The 18,222-nt window shown below is 45.4% G+C and overlaps 1 long non-coding RNA gene across 1 annotated transcript in view; it reads right to left on the reverse strand.

Moving 5' to 3' along the window:
- The window catches only part of LOC108639938, a 52,839-nt gene extending 50,386 nt beyond the window's left edge, over positions 1 to 2,453 (reverse strand). The window contains exon 1 of the long non-coding RNA XR_001920827.1: positions 2,371 to 2,453. This is a non-coding gene — a long non-coding RNA (uncharacterized LOC108639938). The remainder of the gene's footprint in view (positions 1 to 2,370) is intronic.
- Between the last annotated feature and the right edge of the window lie 15,769 nt (positions 2,454 to 18,222).

Below are 18,222 nucleotides of genomic sequence, written 5' to 3' on the forward strand. Positions count from 1 at the left end.
CATTTTCCAGGTGCTTTTCTGCCTCTCCCACTTAGTCATAAGAGAGTGAGGAGTGGAGCTCTGCCCTTCCTCAGCCACAGGACTGCCTCATTTCATACACCCATGAAAAAAGACCCCAATCTGAACTTTTTTAACCCAAAGGACCCCCCAGTAACCTGTGGAAGAAGGAGCAGCAGCTCTGAGCTTCCCACCTGGGGCAGAGCAGCCCCCACAGGTAACACACTTGGGAGAACACAGAGGGGACTCCTAAGAGAGGAAACCAGGGTTCAGGCTAATTCCATGCCATGGAAAAGCTGGACAACCTGGCCTTTTCACTGACTAATATTTTGTTCTGTTTTCTTATCAAGGGGACAAGAAACTTCACTCCAGTGCCTTTGAAGGACACGCTGGGGCTTGTGTGAATGTTGGGTTTCTCCTGGTTCATAAAGAATCAGTCAGGGCTTCATGAGAACTGTCCAGGCAAAAACCCCCTGTGTGAGGATGTTCTCTTTTGAAGGGAGGTGAGAAATCAGCTCCAGCCCCGAGCTGAGAGTGGCTCTTTCCCAGAGCTGAGCAGTGGGGAGGGCTCAGCCAGCACAGGAGGAATTCCCCTGGAATCAGGAGATCCTGACTCATGGGGCTGCTGTCCCTGGGATGGAGGGGCTGGACTGAGTCTGGGCTGGGTCAGAGCAGGGCCCTGGCAGAGCTCCCTGGTACACAGTCAGTGTTCCAGGGAAATAAAGGAAATACAAGGAAAAAACTGTTCCACAGGCAGTGACAGAGGCTCAATCCCCGGGGCAGGAGCTGCCCAGGTGACACGGGATAGGAGACCCTTCCCAGCTGGTATTTCCTTTCTCCCTTCATTTTCCTTAATCCTCTGCTCCTCTGCAACAATCACAGTAACTCACTCAGCTCCTGCCATGATGCTCAGGACACTGTTATAAAAGCTGTCCCCTAAGCCGGGGTTTTAGCCCAGATTTCAGCAGTGTAAGATGAGGCTGCACACAGAGCAGAGCTGACACGGGCCTGGAGTCCCTCAGCACTTTTCCTCAATAAATTAACAGCAGAGCTGCTGCCACAGCAGCCTGAGCAGTTTGCAACATTTGTATTTCTACTTTGGCTATTTATTGGTGTTTTTCACAAGCCCTTTTAATGCCTCCAGGAGTAATTTATGGGGACAGAATAGCATGAAAAGAGCAGATTCCACTCATTTAAATCTCTGGATGATGAAAATCACATGAGAAGAGCAGGTTTCTCATTGCCTCCTCTTCATAAATGGCTTTCTGAGGCAGTAAAAGCCATGTAAAAGCAAACATAAACACTGTACAAACACCAAGATATTCAGGTTTGTTTGGACTTACCCAAACACTGCCCAGAAATGTTCAGGTTTATTCAGGTTTGGGTTCTGTTTTGTTAACTCATCCCTTAAAATGTTGCAGGTTTTAGTTATTGTTAACATAACCAACCAGATATATGGACTAAAATTTCTTTAAACTGATATTACTACGCAAAAGGATTACTTTAATAGAAACAGTTCTTAGTATTATTCTTAATTCAGATTGTGATGAGTAATATGTGTGACTGTGGTGATTCTTTTTTCCTTTTTTTTTTCTTTATTTGGCAGCCCTCACTGCTCCTGCTCCAGCACATGATCTGGACACCCAGGATGGTCCAAGTTTCCAGCAACTCACATGCTGGTTATTTATTTTATAAAATAAGCAAATTAGTGAAGCATGACTTACAAACTCTTTGATCCAGTGACCACTCATCTGTGTACTCACATAAAGAACTGTAACCTTTTAGTGCTCATAGTAAGAGATATGGACAGGTCACTGAGTTTCCTTCCTAGGGCTGGGGGGCAGTTTTGGAGGTATCTGCCACACACTGAAGCTTCACATTTTTCAAGTGAAGTGAAATTTCTAAAATAAGTAGCATTTGCCTTCTAAAGGCAAATGAAAGAGGTTCCTTTGCCCTTTTTTCATTAATTAATACTCTTAACTCCCTAATTTCCAGAAAAAGTCATAGAATCACAGAAGGGGTTGGGTTGGAAGGGACCTTAAAGTTCATCTTGTTCCACCCCTTGCCACGGGCAGGGACACCTTCCACTGTCCCAGGTTCCTCCAACCTGGCCTTGGACACTCCCAGGGATGGAGCAGCCACAGCTCCTCTGGGCAACCTGTGCCAGGGCCTCCCACCCTCACAGGGAAGGATTTCTTCCCAATATCTCAATCTAAATCTATTCTCTTTCAGTTTAAAACCATTCCCTCTTGTCATAGGATACAATGTTTTCTACTTCAGCTCTCCTACATTTCATGTTTTGCCTCATGAGACCAAATTTATTACAGTAAGGGATGTAATTTAATAGTATACTTTAAACAACCATGAATGTACCTGCTTGGCTCCTCATTTTTCACCAAGTCACTCGAGGAAGTATTTAAAAGCCAGAAGACTGCCCCAGAATTTGTGTGAATAATCCAGGCTTCATGATTCTGCAAGACAGAATAGAGAGTTAACTTGAGAGGTTTCCTCTGCTGCTAGTCACATCAAAATGCCATAAAAGCAGACAGATCCTTTCACACTCTGTTTCCCTAAAGGGCCATGGAAAGAAATCTCAGTCTAGACCTTCATCCAGCCAAAAACTCTTGCACCCATGCTCAGCTTCCTTCACGGTTATCTCTGTATAATCAGAGGAAATAATCCCCAGTGTACAAAACTGCCAATATATTCAAGGCTTTGCAAAATCCCAGCCCCCCAGACCTGAGCTGTGCAAAGTCACAGGATTATTCATAATTTCACCAGCCTGATTCAGCAGAAGCAACGTGGAATCATTTCAAGTCACATATAAAGCTGTTTATGGGTGTTGGGAAAAGCTGTGTCCCCTGAACAAAATGTAGCTTTCTCTCAGCTTCATTCCTGGGTTTAAGGAGAATTAAACCATTCTGGAACTTGCTGGGAAAAGGGGAACAGGGGGATAGAGAAGGACAATTTATCTCTAAATTACATTGCTCTTCAGAGTAAACCACAGAGAGCTGTAATGGGACAAGTAATTTTTTTACCTAGTATAATTAATTAGAACCCATAAAACCCAATTAAACAGCACTTTTGAGACTATCAAGTGGTGCATGTTTGAAACTGCAAATATGGCAGTGTAAGTACGTTTTTATAGCTGGGCACACTCCTCAGGATTATTTTCAGTGCTCTACTAAAATGGGAAATGGCACCAGTTTGGCCCCTGATAATAAATCGCTTGGAAACAGGAGATATTAATAATCTTTATGGGGGTAGGATGGGAGCCAGATGGGGCAGGGAGGGGAGTGTGAAAGTGGCATAATATATTGGCCTGGAAAACAATCCAGGCCAAAGCAGAAATGGAATCTTGGTGTGTATCTGAGCAGGCTGGGAAGATAAAAGGAGAGGTGGTGGTTGAAAGGGGGCTTGCCCTGGGAGATGAGGAGGATGAGTTCCAAGGTAAGGAAGGGAACATCCTGCCAGGTAAGCACAGAATGGGAGCAGAGGAAAGAGATGCTCCAGCAGATTTCATGGCGAGGAGAGGGAAATGCAACTGGGAAAAGGTGCTGGGAGCTCCTGTCCCTGCCCCGCTGCCCTGGGAGGGGGCTGTGTGTGTGTGCCATGGGTGTGATGGGCTCAACACACGATCCAGTGTGAGGAAAAGCTCACTTGGCCCTTGTTTATTGACACGAGGCCCCGTGGATGTTGACCTTGGCAGCCGGGGCCCTTTGCCGTGTGCCAGGCGCTCGTTCCCTGCCCCTGGAGCAACACTCATTAGCACCAGGCCCGTTCCAGTCTCACGTTTCCAGCAGTGACCCGTGGCCACCAGAGCCTCCCCAGACACTTCATCATGCCCTGTCAGCAGCTCCCAGCCCGGGCACTGCCAGAGCACAGCGAGGGCTCAGGAGAAGCCTCTGCCTCGGGAGCCCCATGGAGGCCTTCCTGCTCCTGGAATTATGAGTTTGTCTGGGTTTGGAATATCTTATCCTTCAGAAAATAGCAATGCACTTTGCCAGCTGCTCCCAACAAGGGGTACCTCTATCTTATCAGTCGCTCAGAAAATTCCTTCAGAGTCACCTATCAACACATGAAGAATATTTAATCTATAATGCAGGAAAATATACTCTCAAAAGAGATTTGGGAGGAGAAATGGAGAGAACAGCTGGTCTGGACAGAAATGTTGCAGCGAAGATTCACAACATCCACAAGGAGATCCAGGGAGGACTCAAGAGCATCAAGGAGATAAGAGCTTTCTGCAGAAATGCTTTGTGCTCTATGTTATGCTCTCTGAAGGTCTGCAGAGTGCTGTCACATTCTTTATATACATGGGGAGGCTATTCATCTCTTAGTCTTTAACAATCCATTTACTAAACTAGAGAATCTTATAAATATTTGCATTTCATAAGTCTTATGCCATTTCACCTGCACTGAGCCCTTAAGTTTTCTCAACTACATAAATTATTTTAAGATCTGTCTCCTTAGTATATCTAAATACTGTCATTTTAGTTTGATAGAGACATTTCTTTCTCTTTGCTCTGTGTGTAATTTTCTCAGTTTAGGAACTAGATCTTTAAGGTTGATTCCAACAGAAGCCTTTCTATGATTCTATGAAAACGGGCAAAATTCTGAGGCCTTTGAAATCAATAACAAATCTCTCAAACTTTATTTGTGTCAAGATTTTGAGTTGAACATATTTAAGTAAATTCCTACATTTGTTTCTAAATGAGAGATCTGTAGCTCTTGAACTGTCTTCTTGGGATGTGTTAATTTTGATAGGAAAATGAAAGGTGCTAATTTGTCCCTGTCGCCATATAATATTAAACAGTTAAATATGGTCTGATTTTGGAAACAGTACATGGCAGACATCCTTAAAAAAATCATTCAAAAGGTACTGAAAGAATAATCTTTTCCAAATCTGTCAACAAGATTCTAGCCACTGTTCCTGGCACAAAATCTAGCTTAATTTGGTAAAACAATCACTTTTGCTCTTGCAAACATTGTAAAACAAATGGGCTCACGAAAAGAAAAATGGGAACATTAAAAAGACCCTTGATAAATCCTCAGGGGTGTGCTGCTGTGGTACTGTGGGGTATTTCCAAGGTTTTAGAAGTACAAGTAGATGTGGAGGCAGGAGGGAGCCCGGGCTGCAGGGCTGAGGGGCTGCAAATCCAATTCCGAGCGTGGTTCTGCTGTGAATGCTTTTCCAGGTCTCACACCATTACATAGGATGTAGCATCATAATGATGTCAACCCTTGGCCCAAAGAACAAGCTGATTTAAGTTTTATGAGGGGAAGGATGAATCCTTCCAAAGGAATGGTGAGTGGGATAACACAGAACTGTGGGATCACAGTTCAGGGAACTCACAGTTACGCTCTGAACTATTTTTAGCAAGGTACTGCAAGTTCAGGGGTGGTTAGAAAAGGCCTGCACAGCCCAAGTGAAGCACAGCCTCTCCAAGCATTGACAATTTGCTCCCAGTTTTGCAGAGAGGGAATCAGACCCTCTCTTCCCTCTTGCTGAAGGTGACTGTGCAGCAAGGCTGCTCTGGGGGTGTGAAGGAGCATCAGAGCCTGTGCAAGGAGCCTTCCCTCCCTGTCCCCACCCTGGCACAAAGGACAAACACTCACCTCACACTGGAACCAGCACATGCCCCTCTCTGCTCTCTCCAGGGTGCACCAGGGCACAGGGAAGGGAGGGGACAGCAGCAGGACCCAGGTACTCATTGACATGATTTCAGTCCCAGATTTTCCATCTCTAGGGAAACACAACCCCCCAAAGATCAGACACAAAGGACACCCAGGGGTGTGGGTTTTCCATCAAAGCTGCTGCTGTTCCTGCAGTGAGAGCACGTCAAAGACCTTCCCCCAGCTCCCTTTGGAAAGTCACTGCAGATGACTTCTGCCAGCTCCTGTTATGTTTTTCCCTTCTTCAAACACATACTTAAGAATATCCAGTTATTGTAGATCACCAGGAACACACAAGGAATGGGTTGCTTTATAAGCTTTACTACAATTATGGATAATGCTGGAAATATATACTGTATATTTCCTGTATGGTGGGACTGCTACAAGCACAGAAAATCCACATTGAGGGGGATTTCTATGCAAGCTATGCAGCAGATAAAGATTGGATTGCAAGCTTGAATTACTGATTCAAGCTGCTGCTTTGCCTCTCCCCACCCACTTCCTTAATAGCTTTTAAACTTAAATAGCCATATAAGTTAAAATGTTCTTTTATAGGGTGAAATAAACAGATTTTATGGTTCAGAAACTGCAAGTTTAGAGATCAACACTTTACCACTAATTCATGCAGGTTCAAGCTAAGGAAATGGCTCATTTTCTTCTCTACAGTTGTTGAGATTTTTTTTCCCCAAAAAAATTCAAGATGCACTTTAAATTAGATGTTATGAAAACTCTGGATGAAGACAAGACTTTCTCTCAACAAATTACATCTAACTTACTGCATTTCAGGTCCCAAATTCCATGAAATCAGAAGGAAATTACTGCTGAAAACCTCAGGTTGGCTAGAAATTGGTACAAAACATCAGAATTTATTGTTCATGTTTTGATAAGGCATTAAAAATAAACAAAGAAAGAAAGAAAGAACCAACAAAACCCAACGAACTCACAAGGAAGGTTTCATATGCCACTCTGGAAATCTAAAAAGGTCTTATGAGTGCAAATGTAATTAATATTTAAACTTCTTTTTAACCCTCAAAGCTCTGTAAAGAGCATTTAGCCCCAGCCCCAGTACAATCCTCTCCAGTGGAACAGTGGGAAATGCCAGTTCCAGCTGTCCCAGAGAACCTGAGGAGAAGCAGTTCTGACAAGCTCCACACCTTAATCAACACAGTTCCATTACAGGAATTATCCATCACATATTTTAGGGAGCCAGGGGGATAACCACAACCCAGAGGTTCTTGCAGAAATAATGGGAGGGTACAAAACCCCAGGAAGATACAGCTTGGAAAGCTTGATATGACCTGAATGCACAGAAAGATATTTTCAAGCCAAGGAAGGGCAAGAACTGATTCTACAGAGCAGTGGGAGACACTGCCCTAAGTGCTTGAAAGAAAAATTGCATTGCCCTGATTGTTTTATCAGAAAAATCCCAGTGTGTTTCATTTATCCATCTATCTGTTCATTCAACCCTCACCATTATGATTTTTGAAGATCTGATACATCCAGTAACAGCAGGGGAGTATTTTTCTTCCCATTATTATCCCAGCTACATTAACCAGCATTTAAATGGTTAAAATGGAGGTTTTGTTTCCAAGCAAAGCTAATCCTGTTCCTGAGGACACCAGTAATGGTGGTATATGACAACATAATCAGCAGCACAAGGATATAAACAACTCCCAATTATCCCAAACCAAAATTTTTGAACATCTTGTTACATTTTTTCCTTAGGCCTTAAAATTACCGAGTTGTTATGGTTGGATGCTTTGTGGTGAATAAATCTAGAATAATTCCCTGGAAAGAGTGAACTGCTCTGAAATGCTGTTAGTGCAGAAGCCCACAGTACCAAGCATTCCCTGGCCTTCCCACCCATGGGGAAAGAACCACACCATGTTCTCATTGTGTGGGGACAGGAGACCAGGGAGGAGGAGCAGGGCTGGGGTGATTTCTAGGAAGGGGGAAGCAGCTGCTCAGAAAACAGGCAAGAGGGAGAGTGCAAGGAAAACATGCAACAGTGGGGTTTCTGCACATTTGACTTGTCTAAGTGCCCAATTCTCTAGGCCTGCAGGTAACTCACAAAAAACCCCCAACTATTAAAAAACTCCATGGCCCATGAACACAACTGAATGGAATCTGAGAGGATCCCTGGGTGCCACTTCCCACCTGAGTGCACAGAGGCACCCCTGGATCCTCTCAAATTCCATTCAGGGTGTGTTCATGTGTCCATGCACAGCTCAGGGCTCTCACACAGATAGAACACGAGATCTTGTGCCTGAAACAGAGATGTCACAGGACACAGCACCCAGATCTGAAGGCAGATCAAAGTAACCACATTGAGAGCCAAATCCAAGCTCGGGCTTTGAATATACCTCCAAAACACGGCTGGTTTTGGAGCCAGACTTTGGGTTCTGTCATCCATCTAATCTTGAAATGGGTGGATCAAAGATGTTCAGTCTGAGGCTTAGCAAAGTGCTAACAGACACTGTTGAACAGAAATGGTTCAGTGAAGTGCTCCAAGCAAGAAATAAATTTGTTGGTGGGCAAGCTGGGAAGTGAAAGAGAAGTGGAAGTGGCTGAGGAAATGACTACCTATCGATTATTTTGCTGGGTTACCTCCTGACACTGGTTTTATTTACAAAAGGAGGGAAAAGGAGGTATAAGGTGGTTGAGGAATTGGACCAGAAAGCTGGCAGCAGTGCCAGAAAAGACTGGAAATTAAGAAGGATGCCCAGTGGTTTGAGTGCTGGCTTGGAAACCAGTAGCAATCATATGTTTGGTTCTCCATCCCAAATTTCCTGTATGACCTCGGCCAAGTCATCCAGTGTCTCAGCTTCCAAAAAGTGAAATGGAGCTCAGGAACCTTGTTAAAAAATAAAACAAAAACAACTTGTGGAGGTGAAGAACTATCTCCCTCTACAGCCTCAAGGCTTAGAGGGAGCCTGATGTAGTCATTGAACAAAGGAGACTGGATGGCTTCCTAAATTATTCAAAATAGAAATGTAGATTCACAATTATACAAAAGAACTGACTGCAGAACACTTAAAGCTGTAGGGACAAGCCTGGTGATAGATCTTCTGACATTTCCATGCTCCTGTTCAAGCTATAGGAAAAACACACACACAGGAATTACACAGCCCTGGCTGGCACTGGTGTTTGCTCTGTAGATGGCACAAGTGCTAACCTTATTTTCTACATTGTTTATGCCAATGTAAAGTGGAAATAGCTGTAGGAATTACCCCTGACATGTGTGAGATCTGGCCACATCAACCCTCTCATTTATTCCAGAGCATGCATTTTCCTGGCCATCATTTCTCAGCCTACCTTAGTCAACTGCAATAACATTTTTGGCCAGTACAAAGTTTTGACCTGATGTCTGTGCAGATCTGGAAGGAATTTCCCCTTCAACACGCATGATCTTCCATTAAGCAAAGCCAGTTCCATGATTCCTGGAAGAGTTAAGAGGTACAAATATCCTGTAACTCTGGATCCTTGCAATTAATTCTGCGGTCTCCTTTTTAGGGACGAGAAGATAATTCTTTCACACCCGGGGCTGATGGGTCATTTAGGGGCAGTCTTATCACTCTGTGAGCAAAGACACATTGCTAAATAATTCAAAATGGAAATCTCTGATGTTGTTCATTCTTCTGCTCTAACTGACCAAGTGTTATGCAAATTTTGGAGTGGAAAAATAGGAATTCAGTCTCACAAATGGAATGACAGCCTGGATGGGTTGCTGTGCTCTGGAGAAAACAAAGAAGAAGAGTACCAGACCTTATTTACAGACCTTTCAGTTCACTAATCATGAATAACTGCAACATTTCTCCTGCTGCTACACACAGACATGTCATCAGTGGTGACAATCAGTGTGTCATCCCAACCTGGCCCATCCCACTTGCTGATGGAGGCTCCTCCTTGAGGCATTGCTGTCTTTAACAGAACAACACTCATGGACAACTGTTCAAGCACAGAGAGGAAGCAACCTCTTAAATACCTACTGAAAGGTGAGTGAATGCATTAAAGGCCAAGCTTGAGAAAGATATTTAGGTAATAAGAACAAGAAAAATAATCAAATCAATCAGTAAAATCAGAATAATGACATTAATCAGCAAAAGAGACATAAAAAAATTAAAACTCTTACCTTACAACAAAGTCTGGCTTTGCAAAGACTTAGAAGTGGAAACTTTTCCTCCTCCTAAGTAGTCTCTCAAGTTGGGATTTTCAAACTGCTGTTTAGCTGTGACTTCATTTTTAAAGCTCTGAAAACTTGTGGTTGCTCAGTACACCCATGTTAAAGTTCTCCAGAAGTTCACATGGTCCTTCACTTGGAGTACACAACTGCTCTGCTTGGAGAGGGTAAAGCTGTGGTGTTCCTGCTGGAAATGTTAAGACAAACTGTGGAAAACAAGGGTTATGTCCTAAATCTCCCTCACTCATGGATTTACACTTCTCTCCCTTGGCAGAGCAGCTCTTCTTGGTCCCTATATTGGGCAGAAAATGCTCAGGTCTCAAAGCTGCTGTTTCCTGCCTCCTGCAGGAGGTCACTGCACAGACACATCCAACACCAGCTATCACACAGGTGGACATGGGATTTTCCTTTCCCAAGCAATGTCCAGTTGGAAACCATGGAAACCTCTTTAGCCACAGAGACATAAAGATGCATTAGGGAACATTCTCACCAATCACATGCATCTTTATGCAGAAGCAAAGCCAAAGTTGGCTCCTTCCCCCGTAGTGTAAAAATTCCTATACAGATTATACACCTTATTAATTCTAGGCCAGTGAACTTTCCTCCCAGTTTATAACAAAGTGCCACATTATTAGTCAGGCTTTCCAGCATCTTTTGATAAAAATGGTGTTTTTATTGCCGTATAAAAAATACAAGGCAAGTTAAATGTTCGGTATTTTCTTATAAAATATTTAGGTTTATAAACTGTTGCAAACAGCCTCGTGTTTATATAATATTCAGACATCTCTAATGCCTCTTATGAAAGCTAATGTATAAGCTCTTAGCTTTGCAAAAGGGTTTTAAAGATACTCTGCCCATCTTAAAGTGTAATTCTACATAGTCTGAAGAGCTAGTTTGATAACAGCTTGTGTTGAGCTTAATGTTTATTCCTCCCACTGCTGTCTAGGTTGAAATTTGCTTACTTAATGAGTGAAGGCCCCAGTGCATTTAAAATTTAAATACCTGACTAGGACACCCTTAGTCAGCAAAAAGCACACACATGCCCAATTTCAGGTACATGCTTAAATCCTTTAAGTCTCAGAGCTCCAATCATATGCCCACATTATTCAACAGACAGAAAAGCAGTTGGGAATACATTTCTGAAGCATTTCTGAGGCAGAAGAATGTAGTTCACAAGGGTAAGAAGCTTTAATCACTTCTCTTCCAGGTATTGCTCAATCTCTGCCACTACTAAGAACCAACTCCTGTTTCAGTTTCTGAGTTGCTGCAATTCTTGTTGGTTGTTCCTGTAGATATTTTACTTTTGCTCCTAAATAAAATGAATAATAAAACTACTCAAACTACAAGGCCACAATTGTTCTCACATCCAACAAAATGCCAAGCAGAGTGGGATTCTTCTCCCCCCATCAATTGACTCCAGGATGTCACATTTGCACCTTGTCATTTTGATGTCAAACAACAGAAACAGTCAAGAATATTTATAATTTTGAGCACATTGTTTAAAATAGAACAGTATCAGAAAGACTATCCTTGGATTTCTCCTGTGAAGAAGAACAGATTTTTAATTTGTTCCCCTGTGCAATTTCTAGGGCCTGTGGCCATGGAGGGGAAGTTACACAGCACTGAAAGTTCTGCAGCAACCCCAGGACAAGAGCTCTGATCCTGAGGGAAAACTTACAGAGTCCTTAGGGATTGTTTTCCATAGTTTCTTCTCCTCTGTTATGTGTAAGTAAACTATTTTTCCCCATCATTGGACAAATCTGCCACTTTTTGGGTCTAAAACCTCAAGAAAACTCATTCTTTACAATAAAGGCAGAAACAAGTCATCTGATTCCTCCCCAGACTTCTGCAGAAGGACAGACAAAGGCCATGCAGCAGGTTATCCTCCTGCTAAACTCCCAAAGCAGCATTTCCTTGCCAGCTCCAGCCCTCCTGGAGCTCCTTCCCCACCCACACCAAAGTGGCCTCTAGAGCCAGCACTGGGCAGTGCCAGGTCCTTCTGCTCTCTCTGTGTTTTGCTGTTCAGTAACTTCACCCCTGGGATCTGATCACAGTGGTCAGAAAGATGCCCCTGTTTTGGTAGTAAATGGCATCTGGCTCCCAGAGCAACACAGGGCCAAGAAATACCTGCACAGACAAACAGCTCTTCCCAAAGGTCCTCTGTAGAATGATAATGGCACTGCACATGACCTTCAAAAATTCTTTGCATAGTAAATTAACTCTCCTCAAAGCATGATTTTATAGAAGAAGGCAAAAAAAAAAATAAATAAAAACTATCAAGACTGAAGAGCCTTCATTTTCAAGACAAGGACATTGTGGTAAATTAAAATAAATTTATCCTTTGAAATAAATTTAAATAATTATAAGCAAGGAATAGCTTGAAAATATTCTCTTCCCTGCCCCTTTCAGTTTAATTTAATGAGGGACACTAGTTAACAATGCCAATAATAGACTGTTGTGGTAACTCATCATGGCCACTACAACCCAGCTGTAATCAGACAGAAAAGTATCGAGGGTTGGCCAGTGCAATCATTATCAGATTGAGATTATTCAGAGAGAGAAAAAAAGAGCAAGAAATTTTAAGAAAAGACCTTTGTTTATTTGATTAACTCCTTGCCATCTATTTTAATTCTTCCCACTTCTTCTCACAGTCATTTTCCACTCATCTCTCTCAGCTTCCCTGCTTGCTTTGCTTAGCAATGCATTTCTTGCAAGCACATGAAAGCTTTTCCAATGGTCCCAATCAGGCACATTCTCCAAAGGCAGGCTCACCCTAAACAGCACTCGGAGTCAGAACAAGATGCAAGACAAGTAGATCCAGCAAATGAATAGGAGGCATCACAGTGAGACAATTATGATGAATATAAATAAGCTGGCGAAAAGAAATATCATTTCACTGAAACATGCAATTTTACTCAACCCAAAATCATTCTTGGAGACAAATCTGTCTTCAGAGAGCTTTCAGTATGAGGGTTTTTGAGGTTGCATCAGCTGTGATCTAAGGCAGCAACATCCCAGATATTTAGACTGAGTCTGTCCCCATTTTGCAAAGGCAAATTTTGAATGTCAGAATTGCCATTATCCGACCACCTCATGGTGCAAAGTTACCATAAGCCCTTTGTGGGAAGGAGAATGTTCTTAAAGCCAGTCAGTCCATATCTTCTCTTGCTTTTATTTAGAAGCCACTGTGCAGCTACACAGAAATACCTGAGCTAATCCAGCACGAGCCAGCTGAAGCACAGAGGGAGCAGAGAACAGACACGCTCTCCCAGGTAGCTGCTCAGAACAAACCTGTGGAGAGCCACAGCACACAACTGCAGGTACTGCACCTCCCTCAGGTACCTCCACACTGGACTGCACATCCACCTCTGCACACCCACAGCCTGCCCTGCACACCCACAGCCTCCACATCCACAGCCTCCTCTGCACATCCACCTCTGAACGTCCACAGCCTCCACATCCACAGCCTGCCCTGCACACCCACATCCACCTCTGCACACCCACATCCACCTCTGCACACCCACAGCCTCCTCTGCACACCCACATCCACCTCTGCACACCCACAGCCTCCTCTGCACACCCACAGCCTGCCCTGCCCATCCTCACCTCTCTGCTTTAGCCTGAGCAACCAGAGCTCTCGCAGGCCATGCAGCACTGCACATTTCTGACATGGTGCAATAAGTCAGACAAATCTGGTCACCCAAACACTTCCAGTAACTCTGCTTAGCAATGATCTACAGGATGAGAAACATCCAGCAAACTACAGCAGTTTTAAGAGTTTTACTATGGGTTATTTCTTTTTCTTTTTTTTCTTCTTATTTTTTCCCCATTAGGGAATTACCAATTGTTCCAGACTGTTATTAATTGGCTCCCAGCTCCACACACACTGTCAAAGTGCTGCTCAGCTGGCGGGCACACCGTGCCTTCCCAGCAGATTTCTTTCACAGCTGGCTTTGCAGCCTGAAAGGTCCTTCCCATTTCCAGCTCTGCAATCCTTCCAGATAGAAAGGAGGAGAGGAACAGACAGATGCCTTTCCACAGAGATGTGACAACCTGAGCAGGTTCTCAGCATGTCAATAACAATCTAATCAGGCTGCATTTACTGAGGGGAAAATGAGGGCTCTGACTTTGCCAGAACACTTCACACATCCGCCTGCTCTTACAAACACATACAACACACTCTAGTTTCCAGATGCAGATAAGGATAACCACAGTGTGGAAAACAATCCAAGAACTAGTCTAGCCAACTCCTAGCTGGACCTCAGCCTCTTTCCACCTCCTCCCCGTGCTCTGGAATAACAATCTCTGCCTGTGCCTTTAGTGCAGTCTCACAGACACTGCTGGGTGTTGGTGTCCCAGCCCGTGCCCTGCTGCTCCTGGGATACACAGGGATGGATCCACAGGCTGGCCCACCCTGCTTCTCCCTCTGCCTTGCTGTAATGCCAGGGAAACCTAGCTATGCCCAAGGAGCAGGAATTTGTCCTGGAAGAGTCCTCATGGCACCTCTAGAGAAAGAACAGCTGCAAGGATCTCTCCTCCCCACGTGGGCAACCAACTGCACAGAAATGTCCACAGCTCACCAAAAATAATGCCAGGCTTTTCTTCTGCTCAGTCTAATTCCTGCCAGAGCTCCCTCCCTGGGCAGGGCTGATTAAAGCTGACCTAACCCTAACCCTGACTGGAAGACTGGGGGTATCATCCTCAGGTGACCATAGTTAACTTGAATTAGTCACTGGCTTGTGAATCAGAGAGCAATAACCACCCCAGACAGCAGAGCTGCACACTGGCTCCTCATCCAGCATGCTCCAAGGCAGGGACTCATGCCCAGTAGCAAGCTAATCTTGTAAAAAAAATAAAATTGTAAAATAACACAATAGGATTTTGAGTCCAGATTCACTGCCTGCAGGAAGGAGGATGATTTTTTTTTTCTTTCCTGGCTGATTACCTAAAGAAAAAAAATTACTAGCTCCAGTGAATGAAAAAGGACTTTTTAGTCCAAATGCCTCAGTCAGGTCATCCAAATTCCCGGTTGCCTTGATCTCTTTTCCAGCCAATGAGCTCCTCTTAAGCTCTGACTGATGGTGTTGTATATTTTAAAATGTGTTTATTCTGACAATTTGCTCTGCTTTTATGCAAGAGGACAGGCAAGCAACTCATCCCCAAAACCTCAAGGAAAGAGCACAAGCCTTGGCTGCTGGACTATTTGGCTCCCTGAAGACTGTTGATTCTTGGACAAACTGTTATTCCATCCCTAAAAGATGTACTTACCCTGAAAAAGAAAGTGCACACACAAACATACAACTAGGTATTAAGAGCTTTGGTAGATCTGTGACTCTGGCCTTGTGACTGAAGTGTCAGCTGCTCCTGCAGAAATGGACATGGTAGTGGAAAAAAATCCCAAACAAAAAACCAAAGGGAGAGTGAACCCTGAGCTGCCCACAGCTGGACTGGGCTGAACTTCCACTGCAAGCCACTAACGCTGGGTTCTCCTGCCAGTGAGGTCATGGAAACCAGAGGCAAACAAATGGGGACTTCTAAACAGATCCAGGGCTAAAGGAAGGGGGGAAAGGGTGTGGGGGAGAATATTCAGGGAACATCCTTTCTGTGGAGGGCTGTGTGTTTCTCAGGGTACCAGGAAGGGCAGATATGGCTGTACAAGAGAGGTCAGCGGGTATCAGACCACATCACCCCTTTCCTCCTTCCCTTGGCTGCCTCTTAACACTCCCTTTGAGTACATTTCCCTTTGGTTGTGGGAAACACATAATCCACCAGTCCTCCTACAAAGCATGTTGCAGTGGCACTGCCTGAAATAAAACCCAGATTTTTGCCTTCCAGCCCCCTGCCTTCACCTCTACTGCTCACTCCTAGCCTTAATCTGAGCAGAGAAGACAGGACTGGGAGGTGGGCACAACCCCACTGTACACCCAGAGCACAAGGATTACTCCAAATACAATGGTGGGGTTCCTTAGTCCCCCTCACTACCTTCCCCTAATGAGTTCCCCCCTGGTTTTACCAGGAGTGCCTGCACAGACATGGTGGAAATGCATCCCCAGGTCACCACAAGCTCCTGCATGCTCAGGGTCAGCAGCCCTGGAGACAATGCCCAGCCAGCACATGAGGAATAGAGACAGGGACTAGATTAAAACAGACTTTTAAATGAAGTTCAATTTAAATAAATCCCCCTATTTTTGTTGCCATCGACCAGTTTAAACTACATTTATTCTCTGTGCCATTTGTCTTCTTTTTGTACAACCTATTTGTGGTTAGCAGTGATTGCACAGGAGCTCATCATCTCCCAGGCTACACCCCCCACTGCAGGGGCTCATCCCAAGGGTGCCCCAGTGAAGGGCTCAGCTTATATCCAGCCCACGAGCTCCTGGGATGTCCCCCTTCCCTGCCCTGCACACTGGTGCCTGTCCTGCAGCCCTGCCACATCCCCCTCATCTCACACCCCGACATCCCAGACACAGCCTGCACTGGGATCCTCTTCCCACAGCTCTGTCAGCACCCAGGCCAGGCTGGCTGTGTCCTCCCCCCTCCACAGCCTGACAGAAGGTGCTGAAGGCTTCTCTAAGGGTGGCCAGGAGTGGGGACAAAACCCCCATGGAGGGAGCAGCCAGCCATGGAGAGCCATGGGCAGCACCAGCCATGGGCAGCACCAGCCAGCCCGAGGCAGCCCCTGCCCAGCCCTGGCCTCCAGCTGAGCTGCTGGAGGAGCCCTGGCCAAGCTCACCCTGAGGACACTGCCCACAGTTCACAGCACCCGCTGGCAGGACCCAGTGCCCTCCTCCTGCCCAATTCCAGGCTGCTAATGAGGGAATGGAGAAGGATACGAAGGCCATGCCTGATTATCTTCAGATGGCACCAGCTCTGGAGAGCAGCCAGACAGCCACCCTGGACCAGCAGCTTCCTCGCCCAAACCTCCCCCAAAACCTCCTACCTGAGGCAGTCCTGCATTTCCCATCCATGTGGCTTTTCCTGAACCTTCCCATCTGGGACATGTGGCACCTGTGGGCACGTGGACATGGTTCAATGGTGGAATTGGCAGTGCTGGATTAACAGTTGGACTCAATGATTCTCGAGCTCTTTTCCAACCCAGCAGCTCTGTGATTCAGCCAGGGTTAGGAGGGCTCAGCAGCCTGGCTGCTCTCAGCAGGCTGGGAATGTAACCTTGGGGGCACTGCATCAGGGCTGCACAGATCCCATTGATCTCCTCCCTTTGAACTTGGCAGAGAGCTAAAGTTTGCAAAAACGATTCTCTTTAACCTCTGTGAAGAAGCAGAGATCTCAGGGATTTGAGTGCTGATCATCCTCACGCTGCATTAGCAGGTGAAGGAGCTTCTTCGAGATTCTGCTCAGCAAAGTGAGAGGGTCAGGGAATGTCAAACAGGATCAAGGCCAGAGAAGATGGTTGTGTTTTTAACAAGCTCTGCTGCCAAACATGCAAGAGAGCAGCAGCTAGGAGGGAAGGAAAGGGTGTGTGGTGACATTGGGGAAGGGAGAGAAAGTCTTAGCCAGCAGGACAAGCATCCTGGGTCACACTGCTGGGGAGGTGAGGCTGCTCTGCCAGGGAAAGGCTGACAGACTAAGTCAGATGCTTGGAGTAATTCCACAATGTTCATAAGTAAACAAATAAAAACAATCACCTTTTATGAAATATCAAATCTTCTCTTCTCAGTCCCTTCCTGAGTTGAACTCTCACCAACACCCACATCAGACAGTGCCTGGTTGCTGCCAGCACAGTGTCCCTGTGCTGGAGCTGTAGGAGAACAAAGGAGGTGCCACCGCAGTTCACACACCTGTGACCAAGCCAGCAGCTCTGTCCTGATTCCACAAACCTCGGGGAGACAGAGGGAGGAGGAGGGTGAGGTGCCCAGCACACCCACAGCCTCAGGTGCCACAGAGCTGCCACTCTGTGAGCTCAGAGATCCGGCTGGAAATCCCTGTGGAAAACCAGGACACAGAGAGCACAGAGCTGTGACCTGAGCCAGCCTGGGGCAGGGGCTGCCATGCACACACTGCCATGGCTGAGGGAGAACAGCCTCAGTGCTGGGAACAACACCTATCAACCTTGGAAAATAAAAGCAATGACTATGAAAGAGGTGACAAGCTCTGGATACTCTAATTGAAAAGTGCTGCTGTTTTCCAGCTCCTCTGGATATGGCACTGCAGGTAACCAGAATTCAATGATGAACAGTGCTGGGAATGGGAATGGGGTGTATTTGCTCTAAGCAGAGGACAGTCAGCAAAAGCTCTGTGAGGGGCTGTGAGCAGACATCAGTCTACCCTGGCACATGGACACCTCACAGGATCTCAGCATCACCAGGAGGAGCAACCACCGTGCTCAGAGCTGCTGAAGCCGAGCTCAG

Source organism: Manacus vitellinus, unplaced genomic scaffold, assembly GCF_001715985.3.
Source record: "Manacus vitellinus isolate BGI_N305 unplaced genomic scaffold, ASM171598v3 scaffold_26_pilon, whole genome shotgun sequence".
Lineage (NCBI taxonomy): Eukaryota > Metazoa > Chordata > Aves > Passeriformes > Pipridae > Manacus > Manacus vitellinus.